The sequence below is a fragment of the Dipodomys spectabilis genome, unplaced genomic scaffold, assembly GCF_019054845.1.
Source record: "Dipodomys spectabilis isolate Male_0828 unplaced genomic scaffold, ASM1905484v1 ptg000325l, whole genome shotgun sequence".
NCBI classification, from domain to species: Eukaryota; Metazoa; Chordata; class Mammalia; order Rodentia; family Heteromyidae; genus Dipodomys; species Dipodomys spectabilis.
This window is the reverse complement of record NW_024871002.1, coordinates 621,923-635,068: the sequence shown is the minus strand read 5'-3', so window position 1 is coordinate 635,068 and position 13,146 is coordinate 621,923. Positions and strand designations below refer to the sequence as shown.

Sequence of the window (13,146 nt, the reverse complement as noted above, 5' to 3'; positions counted from 1 at the left end):
GCTTGGGTTCCTGTGGCTGCCTCTACCTCTGCACTTCTCCGTCCAATTCAAATTCAAATTCAGTGAGGACTCAACTGGGTTTGCCCGTGGAGCAGTGGCTATTTCTTTGCTTTGATAAATGTTGGCTTCTCCCTGCTCCTAAACCAGCTCTCTAATTGCAATGAATAAAAGCAGTTGTTTGGGGCTAGGGAGGGTAGCTCAGTGGTAGAGCACTTGCCTTGCGGGTACGAGGCCCTGGATTGGTCCTCATACCATAAACAAACAACAAACAAAGCAAATGTTTGGCCCCTGTAGAACAACAGTGGGGTGGGGAAGAGAAATTGAGTCAACATGTTCTACCCACAGCTACACAGGATGCTGAGTTTTCCCTGACCCTCTCCACCCCTACATTCATAGTTACTTTTTTTTCCTTTTCTCTGGTTTGTTGTTATTGTTGTTGTTGTTGTTTTGAGAGGCTTGTTGTTTTTTGTTTGTCTCTTGGTTCTGATCCTGGGGTCAAACTGACAGCCCTAGTGCTATCCCTGAGATTCTTTTTCTCAGGGCTAGCACTCTACCCCTTGAGCCACAGCTCTATTTCCAGCCTTTTCTGAATAACAGGAATCTCACAGAGTTTCCTGCCTAGGCTGGCTTCAAACCATGATCCTCATATCTCAGCTTCCTGAGTAGCTAGTATTACAGGCATGAGCCACCAGCATCAGGCTTGTGTATTCTTTTTGTTTTATATAATCAGTAGCACACTACTGACCCTCTTCTGTGCCCTAAAATATATCATAGGGCTGACACCATAACCATCGACATGGAGTTGCCACATGTCCTATTGTCCTATTTCTCTAATTAGTCCCCAATTAATGGGACATTTGCATTATTTCCTACCTTTTATTGCTACCAACGGTGCTGTAACAAGCCTCCTTGTAACACAGCTAATTTCACAGATGTAGTTGCATCTGTTGAGCAAATTCATTGCTTTGACCGAAAGATACATGTTTCCAGCTTTATCAACATTATTCAACAATTTCAGTAACTCATGGAAAGACTGAATGACCAACCCAGATGCTCTTTTGGAAGGTCTTGAAGATCATCACAGAAACACTCAAGTGCTTAGCTTTAGAGTACTGGGTCTTCCTTTTCATCTTCTCTGTTCCTTCCTTCAGTATATATTAAGCAGCTACTGTGTGCTAGCATGCTGGCAGGCTTTGGGGGCTAGAACCATGGACAAGACAGGTGTGGTCACTGCCCTTTGGACAGAACTTACGAACTATACAGCAGATCATTACAAACTGTTATTATAAAGGAGAACTATAGTATGCTTAGTTTGGGGACCTGAGAAGACAGTCTGAGGAACTCCTGTTGATCTGATCCATAAGACAAAGACAAACAAGTGAATCAGAGGAAATGTAAAGAAGCATGGAGTCAAGACAAGCAACACCTATTATTTAAACTGGAAAAGACATTCACGGACATTTCCTTTCAATCTCCTTACTCGACCTGTGAGGAAATTCAAGTTCAAAGGTAAACGACATAGGCACAGTTACACAGATAATGGCTGAGGCTGGCCTGGCTCCTCAGCATCTTTCAGATGATGTTACACTGTGCAATCTAGTGTGTCATTCCTGAGAGCTGAGAAATCTGAAGTCAGCAGCTGGGTTTTATTGTTGCTGAGTTTGTGTGGAAGGAAGATTTGAGTTCAGGTCCTTGGACCTAGCAGCCTGATGTGTTCTGTTTCTCTATTGCAGTCAGCTAATTTGGGCAGGAAGATAATTCCAGTCCAGCAGGTTGGTTTGGTCTTCAACATACTTGTCTCTTCTCCAAGGTTAGATAATCATAATAATGATAATAGTAGTGGTTTAAGAAAAGAAAGGAAGGGGTGACAGAGGGAAGGAACAGTCTCCCATGTAAGAACAACTTCAAAAATGAGGTGACTAGAGTAAAAAGTAGTCATGGTGCTCCAGAGGTGGGTATGAGCCGTGTGAGTGGATATGGGAAGGGGGGTTCCTGGAGTGGGAGAGGGCATTAGATTCTCCAGAGAAACAGGAACCCCCCCCCCCAGGGTACGAGTGTGTATGTGTGCGCAGGCACGCACGTGCATGTACGCATATATAGTGAGAGACAGACAGACTTTAAGGAACTGGCCTACATGATTATGAGGAATGGCATATTAGAAATCTACAAGATGGACTGGCAAACTGGAGAGCCAGGGAAGAGTTCCCTCTAGAAACCTAGATTCTTCGTTTTTCTTTTGTTTTCAACTGGTTGATTGATTGAAGCCCACTCACGTTATGGAAGGTCGTTTGCTTTACTCAAAGTTCATTGAGTTAAATGGTACATTGGCTGAGAATGGTGGCACATTCACTATTGAGGAGTCTGATACAAGAGTATCCTGATTCCAGTGCCAGCCTGAACTCCATACTGAAATCAAGGCCAGACTGAGCTACGTAGTAACACCCTATTTCAACACACCAAGGGCTGGCAATATGATAGAAGTTCATTATATGTATGAAAACGATGAAACTCGCCAAGAACTGTTTAAAAGGAGAGAAAGGAGGAGAGAGGTTAGGAAACACATAAATGGGGTGAATTTGATTAAAGTATGTCATAAGCATGTTGTAAATCTCATAGCAAAACTCTATGCAATCAATTTACACTAACAAAAAAATTTAGGTCTGAGACTGGGACTCAAATTCAGTACCTAATGCTTTTGCTCATTGGCTAGTGCTTTATCTACTAAGCCACACCTCCAATCTCCCCCAAAAAATATTAACCAAAAAGTATAATTCATTAATTCAGCGTGTCTTCTCTCTCTCTCTCTCTCTCTCTCTCTCTCTCTCTCTCTCTCTCTCTCTCTCTCTCTCTCTCTCTCTCTTTCTGTTGGACATGGAGCCTGAACTCTGGACCTGGGTGCGGTCCCTCAGCTCTTCAGCTCAAGGCGACCACTCTACCACTTGAGCCACAGCACCACTCCTGGCTTTTTCTGCTTATGTGATGCTGAGGAATCGAACTCAGGGCCTCATGCATGCAAGGCAAGCACTCTACCACTAAGCCACTAGGATGACTAGGATTGTGTACATTTGAGTTAAAATCCTGCGGAGTGCGGGTGGCTCAAGCCTATAATCCTAGCTACTCAGGAGGCTGAGATCTGAGGATTGTGGTCCATAGCCAGCCTGGGCAGGAAAGTCCGTGAGACTCTTACCTACAATAAACCATGAGAAAACTGGAAGTAGCACTGTGGCTCAAGTGGTAGAGTGCTCACCTTGAACTGAAGAGCTTAGGGACAGAGCTTAGGGACAGCCCAGGCCCAGAGTTCAAACCCCACAACAACAACAACAACAAACCCATGAAGGCCAAAATCCATTGAAACGGCAGTACCAAAATAGTACACTGAGTACCATGACAAAATGATATCTTTGGAGGCCACTGGCATTTTCTAATTACATGTCAGGCAATCCATGGCATGCTTTCCATAGATCATTTCTTTGAATCACTCTATTTCATAGAAGCAGTACTTAAGAACAAAACCTTTGCCTAATATCAGAACTGCACCTTAAAATCAACCAGCCTGCGCAAGGTGCACTGGGTACTGCCTATAGCACCAACTACTCAGGAGGATTACTTGCTTGCAAGTTCAAGACTCAGGACGGGCATAAAAGAAAAAAAATCTGGAAAGCCATGAGGCAGAGAGTACAAATCAGAGGCCAGAGCCCAGTGCAAGTGTAGGGCAGGAGCAAAAGAGTGACACAGACCAATTTGCAAATTTAGGCAGGGCATGCCATACAGGGCAGGGCAGTGCATGCAGCAAGCTGGAGCCTGCTCCTCCTCACTGTAGGAAGTGACTGTTAAACTGTAGGGCTTGGGAGCTGATTGGCTTTACAATCGGTGGGAGTATTTATACCATTGAAAGTGGCAAACGCTACATCCCAGAGCTTTTCTGTTCCCCAACAACCAGTTGTTAAAATGGTTACCACCACATTGACATCATAGCTTGTAAGCTCCCGTGAGCAATTTACATTTCAGTCCAAGTTGGATGTAAGCAATTGCAATATTTTAAGCAAATGGATCAAATGATTCCTTTGTGGTGTGTGTGTGTGTGTGTGTGTGTGTGTGTGTGTGTGTGTGTGTGTGTGGTTTAATCGGAGCTAAGAATCTCTAACAACTTTTCTTTGTGGGCTGGCTTCGAACTGCGATCCTCAGATCTCAGACTCCTGAGTAGGTAGGATTACAGACGTAAGCCACCAGTGCCCAGCTAAATGGATTCATTTTTATAAATCATTGCAGAGAATGGTCTAGGGAAGCAGAAGGCAAGGAGCCACTTAAGAAGTAAATACAGAGGGGGAGGATGCGAAGGGATGGGAAGGAGAAACAAAGGAGGAGGCTACAATGCTTGATAAGAAATGTACTCATTATCTTGCCCATGTAATTGTAACCCTTCTGTACAGTATTTTCACAATAAAAAAAAAAAAAGAAGCAAATACTAGCTGGGCACTGGTGACTCATGCCTGTAATCCTAGCTACTTAGAAGGCTGAGATCTGTGGATAACAGTTCAAAGCCAGCCTAAGTAGGAAATCCATGAGACTCTTATCCCCAATTAACTACCAGAAAACCAGAAGTGGAACTGTAGCCCAAAGTGGTAGAGCACTAGCCTTGAGCAAAAGAGCTCCGGGTCAGCACCTAGGCCTATGACAGACACAAAAATAAGAAGCAACTACTACACTGGTCCACATGAGCATGGATGGTGGTTTGTCAGAGGAGGAGTGCAGTGAAGACATTTGATTTGTTTTTTTTTTTTTTTTTTTTGGGTCCGATCGTGGGGCCTGAACTCTGGGCCTGGGCACTGTCACTCAGCTCTTCAACTCAAGGCTAGCGCTCTACCACTTGAGCCACAGCGCCACTTCCGGCTTTTTTCTTTTTGCTTATGTGGTGCTGAGGAATCGAACCCAGGGCCTTGAGCATGCAAGGCAAGCGCTCTACCACTGAGCCACCTTCCCAGCCCCCAGTGAAGACATTTGAAAGACTGTTAATGTCTCAGACTAAATATAGATGGCCCTGTGTTTTTTAATCAAAAATTGATTGTGAGCCAGGTGCCAGTGGCTCTTGCCTGTAATCCTAACTACTCAAGAGGCTGAGATCTGAAGATTGCAGTTCAAAGCCAGCCTGGGCAAGAAAGTCCCTATATGACTCTAACCTCCAATGAACCACCAAAAAGCTGCAGATGGAGTGGCTCAAGTGGTAGAGCACCAGCCTTGAGCAAAAAGAACTTCAGGGACAGTGCCTAAGCCCCGAGTTCAAGCCCTAGACCCAGCACACACACACAAAAGAGTAACTCAAAGATGCAAAGGTGAGAGGGAGGCTGCCACACTGTTGGAATTCATGGTATCTTATGATAGGGTTTATTGGCTGTTCTTATAGGAATAGGTCATGAAGAGAGACTAAAGTCTAATTTGAGCAAGATGACAACTCATTGCCAGGGCTGTGCAGCAGCAGGGAGTGTGACAGCATGTCCTGAGAGGACAAGAGGTAGGTAGCTGATGGGAGGCACAGGTTATTTGAAGCCACTGGGGCCAGGATCCTAGAGTATAGATTGCGGTAGACCAGAAGGCAGAGCACATGACTTCTGCTTCCACTACACTCGGCACAGGCTTTAATGAATTCATACTTCTCATGATCTTGGGTTTTCACCTGTAAAATGAAGTAGTTAGACTAGAGGATCCTGGGATTCCTAACACATTGTAGTCTGTACTTAAGGATTCTGGAGTCTCAGGACTTAAGAGTAGGATGTAGAAGGACAGCAATAAAGATCTAGAGGTGGAGCTCATGGCTAGAACACTAGCCAAGCATCATGAAGCCCTGGATTCCATCTCTAGCGCTCAGAGAGGGACGCAGAAAAGGTAAGGGGGATGGGAGGGAGGAAGGGAGAGAGTGAGGGAGGCAGGGAAAGAAGGAGGTAGGGAGGGGGGAAAGAAGGGATGAAGGGAGGGAGATAGAAGGGCACAGAAGGGGGAAGGGAAGGAAGAAAAGAGGGAAGGAAAGAAAGAAGTGGAAGAATAAAAGGAAGGAAGGAAGCCAGGCATTGGTGGCTCATACCACTAGCTACTTAGGAGGCTAAGATCTGATAGCAAGGTTCAAAGTCAACCCCAGGCAGGAAAGTCACTGAGCCTCTAATCTCCAATTAACCACTCAAAAACCAGTGTGCAGCTGGGTGCTGGAGGCTCACACCTGTAATCCTAGCTACTCAGGAGGCTGAGATCTGAGGATCTCAGTTTAAAGCCAGCTGGGGCAGGAAAAGTCCGTGAGACTCTTACCTAGAATAAACCACTCAGAAAACCGGAAGTGTCTCTGTGACTCAAGTGGTAAAGTGCTAGCCTTGAACTGAGGGACAGTGCCCAGGCCCAGCATTCAAGCCCTATGACCAAAACAAAGAACAAAAAACCCCCACAGGTCCTGGGGTTTGAACTCTAGGCCTGAGCACCCTTTGCTCGAGGGGAGCGCTCTACCACTTGAGCCACAGCACCATTTTCAGCCTTTGCTATGATTAATTGGAGATGAGTGTCACAGATTTTCCTGCCCAAGCTGGCTTCAAACCACAATCCTCAGATCTGAGCCTTCTGATGTAACTAGGATTCCAGGTGTGAGCCACCAGCTCGTGGCTTTTTATATTATTATTATTATCTAACCCAGACATTTATTTCTTAAAATAGGAAGAGGAAGGTAAGACGTGATTTAGATATTTAAAGTTTAAATGGCTTAGAAGTAGCAGTAGTCTTATAAAACCCAATATATGTCTCTGAAAATTCAATCTTGAAAAGTAGACACAGACAGGTAGTCGAGAACAAGAAAGTGGGATGCTGGGAATCAAACTCAGGACCTCATGCATGCAAACCATGTGCTCTACCACTAGAGATACATCCCCTCCCCCCAAGACAATTATCTCTAGTTTTAATTAACCATAAAAAGCCGGAAGTGGAGCTATCGACTGGCAGCTCCTGGTTCATGTTTGCAATCCTAGCTACTCAGGAGGCTCAGATATGAAGATCAAGATTCAAATCCAGCCTACGCAGGAAAGTCCATGAGACACTTATCTCCAATTAACCACTAAAAAACCAACATCTGTAACACACTTTTTTCTTATTTCTTTTTTCTCCCCAGTCTTGGGGCTTCAACTCTGGGCAGAGCACGGTCCTGAGCTCCATTTGCTCAAGGCTAGTGCCCTACCATTGAACCACAGCCCCACTTCCGGCCTTTTCTGTGATTGATTAGACATAAGAGTCTCGAAGACTTCCTACTCAGACTGTCTTGTAACCATGATCTTTATAGCTCAGCCTCCTGAGTAGTTAGAATTACAGGCATGAGCCACCAGCACATGACATTTTTTTCTTTTTTTTCTCAGTCATGGAGCTTGAACTCTGGGCTTGGGCGCTGTCCCTCAGATTTTCAGCTCAAGGCTAGTACTCTAGTCCTTGAGCCACAGTGCCACTTCCAGTTTTCTGGTGATTTATTGGAGGTAAGAGTCTCACAGACTTTCCTGCCCTGCTGACTTTGAACTGGGACTGCAGATCTCAGCCTTCTGAGTAGCCAGGATTACAGGTGTGAGCCACCGGCACCCGGCTGCACACTTGCTGCACACTGGTTTTTGAGTGGTTAATTTTTTAATCTAACCCCAACATTTATTTCTCAATACAGGTACAGGAAGATAAGGTGTGATTTAAATATTTAAAGTTCAAATGGCTTAGAAATAGCTCAGTAGTAAACCGTGTGAGTTCAGGCCCCACAATCGACAAAAAAAAGAAAAAAAATCAATAGTCATATAAAATCCAATATGTATCTGAAAACTCAGTCTTGAAATATCAACATGGTCAGGTAGTTGAAAATAAGTGGAGATACCAGGAACCGAACCCGGGACCTCATACATGCAAAGCATGGGCTCTACCACTGAGCTACATCCCCTTCGGGGGTACAGTCTTATCTCTGCCTCTAATTAACCACACAAAGCCGGAAGTGGAGCTGTAGGCTGGCCTCTGGTAGCTCGAGCCTAGCTACTCAGGAACGTGTGAGGACCAAGGCTCAAAACCAACCCAGACAGGAAAGCCCATCAGACGTTTATCTCCAATTAACCACTAAAACACCAGTATCTGTGAAACTCTTTTGTTTCATTCTTTTTTTTTTTCTCTAGTTTTGGGGTTTGCGCTCTAGGCCTGAGTACTGCCATTGAGCTCTTTTGGCACAAGGCTAATGCTCTATCACTTGAGCCACAGCACTACTTCCGGCTTTTGTGGGATTATTTGGAGATAAGGGCCTTGAAGACTTCTTGTCAGGGCTGGCTTGGAACCAGGATCTTCAGATCTCAACTTCCTGAGGTAGCTAGGATTACTGGCGTGAGCCCCAAGCAGCACACGGCTTTTTATTTTTCTAATTTTCTAACCCTGACATTTATTTGTCAATATAGGAACAGGAAGATAAGATGTGATTTAAATTTTAAGGTTTAAGTGGCTTAGAACTATCAATAGTCATAAAATCCAATATGTGTTTGAAAACTCAGCCTTGAAATGTCAACATGGGCAGGTAGTCGAAAATAAGTAGATGGAGATGCCGGGAATCGAACCCGGGACCTCATACATGCAAAGCACGCGCTCTACCACTGAGCTACATCCCCGTCATAGAAAGCCTTTTATCTCAACCTCTAATTAACCACACAAAGCCGGAAGTGGAGCTGTAGGCTGGCTTCTAGTTCATGCCTAGCTACTCAGGAGTTTTACATGTGAGGACCAAGGCTCAAAACCAACCCAGGCAGGAAAGCCCATCAGACGCTTATCTCCAATTAACCACTGAAAAATGGCATCTGTAAGAATCATTTTTTTTCTTTATTTATCCCCGCCCCCCCATACCGCCCCCCCCCACCCCGCTGTTCTGGCCTCAACACGGTCCCTGAGCTCAGCAGGGTCCCTGAGCTCCTTTTGCACAAGGCTAAGGCTCTATCACTTGAGCCACAGCGCTACTTCCGGCTTTTCTGGGATTCTTTGGAGATAAGGGCTTTGAAGACTTCCTGCCCAGGCTGGCTAGGAACCAGGCTCTTCAGATCTCAGCCTCCTGAGGTAGCTAGGATTACTGGCGTGAGCCTCGAGCAGCACAGGACTTTTTTTCTAATTTTTTAACCCTGACACTTATTTCTCAATATAGGAACAGGAAGCTAGGATGTGATTTGGATATTTAAAATTAAAAGGCTTAGAAATAGCAGTCGTCTTTTAAAACCCAGTATGTGTCTCTGAAACACTAAATGTTGAAATGTCGACAGGCAGGTAGTCGATTATAAGAAAGTAGGATGCTGGAATCAAACCCAGGACCATGAGCATGTGCTCTACCGTAACACGTTTATCTCTGTCTCTACTAACCACAAAAAAAGCCGGAAGTGAAGCTATAGGCTGGCAACCTGTGGCTCACGTTTGCAATCCTAGCTACTCAGGACGCTTAGATGTGAGGATCAAGGTTCCAAACCAGCCCAGGCGGGAAAGCCATGAGACGCTTATCTGCAAATAAACTCTAAAAGAAACAGCATCTGTGAGGCGTTTTATTTCTTTCTCTTCCTCTTCTTCTTCTTCTCCTTTTTTCCTCCTCCCCTCCCCCCCCCCTCCTCCTCCTCCTCCTCCTCCTTCTTCTTCCTTCCTCCTTCTTCTTTCTTCTTCTTCTTTTCCATTCTTGCGGCTTGAACGGGCCTGAGCATAGTCCCTGAGCTTCTTTTGTTGAAGACTAGAGCTCTGCCAGTTGAAGGACAGCGCCATTTCCGGCCTTTTCTGGAATTAATTGGAGATGAGAGTCTCAGAGTTTCCTCCTCAGGCTGGCTTGAAACCACGAACCTCAGGTGTCAGCCTCCTGAGGCGCTAGAATTACACGAGTGAACCACCAGCACATGACTTTTTAAAATTTATTTATCTAACCCCAACATTTATTTCTCAATACAGGCACAGGAAGATAAGGTGTGATTTAAATATTTAAAGTTCAAATGGCTTAGAAATAGCTCAATAGTAAAGTGTGTGAGTTCAGGCCCCACAACCGACAAAAAAAAAAAAAATCAATAGTCAAATAAAATCCAATATGTATCTGAAAACTCAGTCTTGAAATGTCAACATGGTCAGGTTTGTCAGGTAGTTGAAAATAAGTGGAGAGACCGGGAATCGAACCCGGGACCTCATACATGCAAACCATGGGCTCTACCACTGAGCTACATCCCCTTCAAGGGCACAGTCTTATCTCTGCCTCTAATTAACCACACAAAGCCGGAAGTGGAGCTGTAGGCTGGCCTCTGGTAACCCAAGCCTAGCTGTTCTGGAGTCTTACATTTGAGGACCAAGGTCCAAAACCAACCAGGCAGGAAAGCCCATGAGACGTTTATTTCCAATTAACCACTAAAAAATGGCATCTGTGAGACTCTTTTTTTTTTCCCCCTAGTTATTTCTCCCCGCTTTCCCCCTCTCCCTCCCCCCCAGCCTCCCACCCCCACTGTCCCGGCCTCAGCACAGTCCCTCAGCCCCTTTTGCTCAAAACTAGCGCTCTACCACTTGACCCACAGCTCCAATTCCAGCGTTTCTGAGATTAATTGGCGGTAAAGGTGTGAAAGACTTCCTGCCCAGGCTGGCTAGGAACCAGGATCTTCAGATCTCAGCCTCCTGAGGTAGCTAGGATTACTGGCATGAGCCACAAGCAGCACACGGCTTTTAATTTTTCTAATTTTCTAACCCTGACATTTATTTGTCAATATAAGAACAGGAAGATAAGGTGTGATTTAGATATTTAAAATTAAATGACTTAGAAATAGCAGTCGTCTTTTAAACCCTAATGTGTGTCTCTGAAAAGATAAAATCTTAAAATGTAGACAGAGGCAGATAGTCGATAATAAAAAACTGGGATGCTGGGAATCGAACCCAGGACCTTATGCGTGTAAAGCATTCGCTCTACCACTGAGCTACATTCCCATCCCGGCAAGACACTTGTCTCTATCTCTAATTAATCTTAGAAACCAGAAGTGGAGCTATAGACTGGCAGTTTACGGGTCCTGCTTGTAATCCTAGTTACTCAGGATTCTTAGATGTGAGGATCGAGGTTTGAAACCAGCCCGGCAGGAAAGCCCATGAGATACTTATCTCCATTAACCACTAAAAAACCAGCTTCTGTGAGACATTTCTTTCCTCCTCTTCTTCTTCTTCTTCTTCTTCTTCTTCTTCTTCTTCTTCTTCTTCCTCCTCCTCCTCCTCCTCCTCCTCCTCCTCCTCCTCCTCTTCCTCCTCCTCCTCCTCCTCCTCCTCCTCCTCCTCCTCCTCCTCCCCCCCCTCCCCCCTCCTCCCTCTCCCCCTCCTCCTCCCCCTCCTCCTCCCCCCCCTCCTCCTCCTCCCTTCAACAGTCTTGATGGACAGGGCCACTTCCTGCCCTTTCTGGGATTACTTGGAGCTGAGAGTCTCACAAATTTTCCTGCCCAAACACAATCTTCAGATCTCAGCCTCCTGAGGTAGCTAGGATTATAGGCATGCGTTTTTACTTTTTTAAAATTTTATCTAACTTCAACATTTATTTCTCAGTATAGGCACAGGAAGATAAGATGTGATTTAGATATTTAAAGTTTAAATGGCTTAGAAATATCAATAGTCTTATAAAAATACATGGACATTTTTTTCCAGAGGTGATGAAATGTAGACATAGGCAGGTAGGTGAGAATAGAACCCAGAACTTCATATTTGCAAAGCATGCACTTTACTACTGAGCTACATCCTCATTGCCATGGGACTCCTCTCTATCTCCAATTAACCATAAAAAGCCACAAGTGGAACTATAATAGGCTTGGTGTTTGTCTGTGGCTCATGCCTGTAATCCTAGCTCCTCAAGAGACTGACTCAAAGCCAGCCCAAGCACCTGAAAACAGGAAGTGGAGCTGTGGCTCAAGTGGTAGTGCTAGCCTTGAGGGAAAAAGTTCAGGGACAGTGCCCAGGCCCTGAGTTCAAGCCCCAGTAACAGGGCGGGGGGGCATTATGTACTTATAAATTGACATGTTGGCTTGAAAATCCAAACTCCTTTATACAACCACTGAAAGATTTTTTAAAAGAAAAGAGAGAGTAATAGGTGATATCAGAAAATAAATTATGACCAGACTGCGCCAAGCTGATAGGTAGGCTATTGAAATCAGTTACTTTTACTGATTGAGAAAAGTAGCTGCTGGACAGTATTTTCACAATAAAAAAAATTGTTTTAAAAAGAAAAGTAGCTGCTGGAGATTATGAATAGAAAAGTGGCACCATGTAATTTTTGTTTTGACAGGATCATTTTGGGTGCTTCTAAGAAAGAGCTGTCATCATAGCAGATAGGTAGCAGAACTGAAAATGTTTTGGATTCTGAGACTTCATTCTAAAACTCCCAGATTGCCCACATCCTATACCCCAAATTGACATGATAACCCATACTCTGGGCCTAGGAAGAGTCAGAATGAGAACAAAATTTCTATCAAAAACTAAGTTGGTGGGCTGGGAATGTGGCTTAGTGGTAGAATGCTTGCCTAGCATGCATGAAGCCTTGGGTTTGATTCCTCAGTACCACATAAATAGAAAAAGCCAGAAGTGGCACTATGCCTCAAGTGGTAGAACGCTAGCCTTGAGCAAAAGAAGCTCAGGGACAGTGCCCAGGCCCTGAGTTCAAGCCCCAGGTCTAGCAAAAAAAAGAGCTGGTGAAAACTGTAGAAGCAGGTTTTCTGCTTGATACATTTCAGGGTGGAAACATCACGGGTTCAACCGTGCAATGCCAGTTAGACATTCAAAGGGAGATGGGCAGTTGGCAAATAGTTGAGATGGGAGGAGAGATGAGGGCAAGAGATAAACTTGGCAGTCATCAGCACACAACTGAGAAAATGAAAGCAGAGAATGAGCTCTTACCAGTGCATGGAAGACACTAAAGTTCTTTCTTGGGAAGGGGGTGGTCATGGAAAGCCTCACCAAAAAGATGACTAATCTGCAGGAAGAGTGGAATACACTGTGTGGATGTGTCTGCATAGGGCCTGAGGCTGTTTCCATTTTCTCCAGAGAACTCACCAGCTGTTAATAAGTTCCTCAGGATGCTGATGAGGTTGGGAGAAGCCCAATCAGTACTTTGGACAGGAGAGTGAAGATGTGGGAGTCTGGGAA

At 44.8% G+C, this 13,146-nt stretch overlaps 1 protein-coding gene and 3 non-coding genes across 4 annotated transcripts in view; 1 reads left to right on the top strand and 3 right to left on the bottom strand.

Moving 5' to 3' along the window:
• Positions 1 to 13,146, top strand: part of Slc25a43 (solute carrier family 25 member 43) — a 35,531-nt gene that overhangs the window by 19,710 nt on the left and 2,675 nt on the right. The window lies entirely within an intron of this gene.
• Trnaa-ugc lies at positions 7,865 to 7,936 on the bottom strand. The gene has a single exon. It is a non-coding gene; the product is annotated as a tRNA-Ala (tRNA).
• On the bottom strand, positions 8,571 to 8,642 carry Trnaa-ugc. The gene has a single exon. It is a non-coding gene; the product is annotated as a tRNA-Ala (tRNA).
• On the bottom strand, positions 10,885 to 10,957 carry Trnav-uac. Its single transcript has one exon. It is a non-coding gene; the product is annotated as a tRNA-Val (tRNA).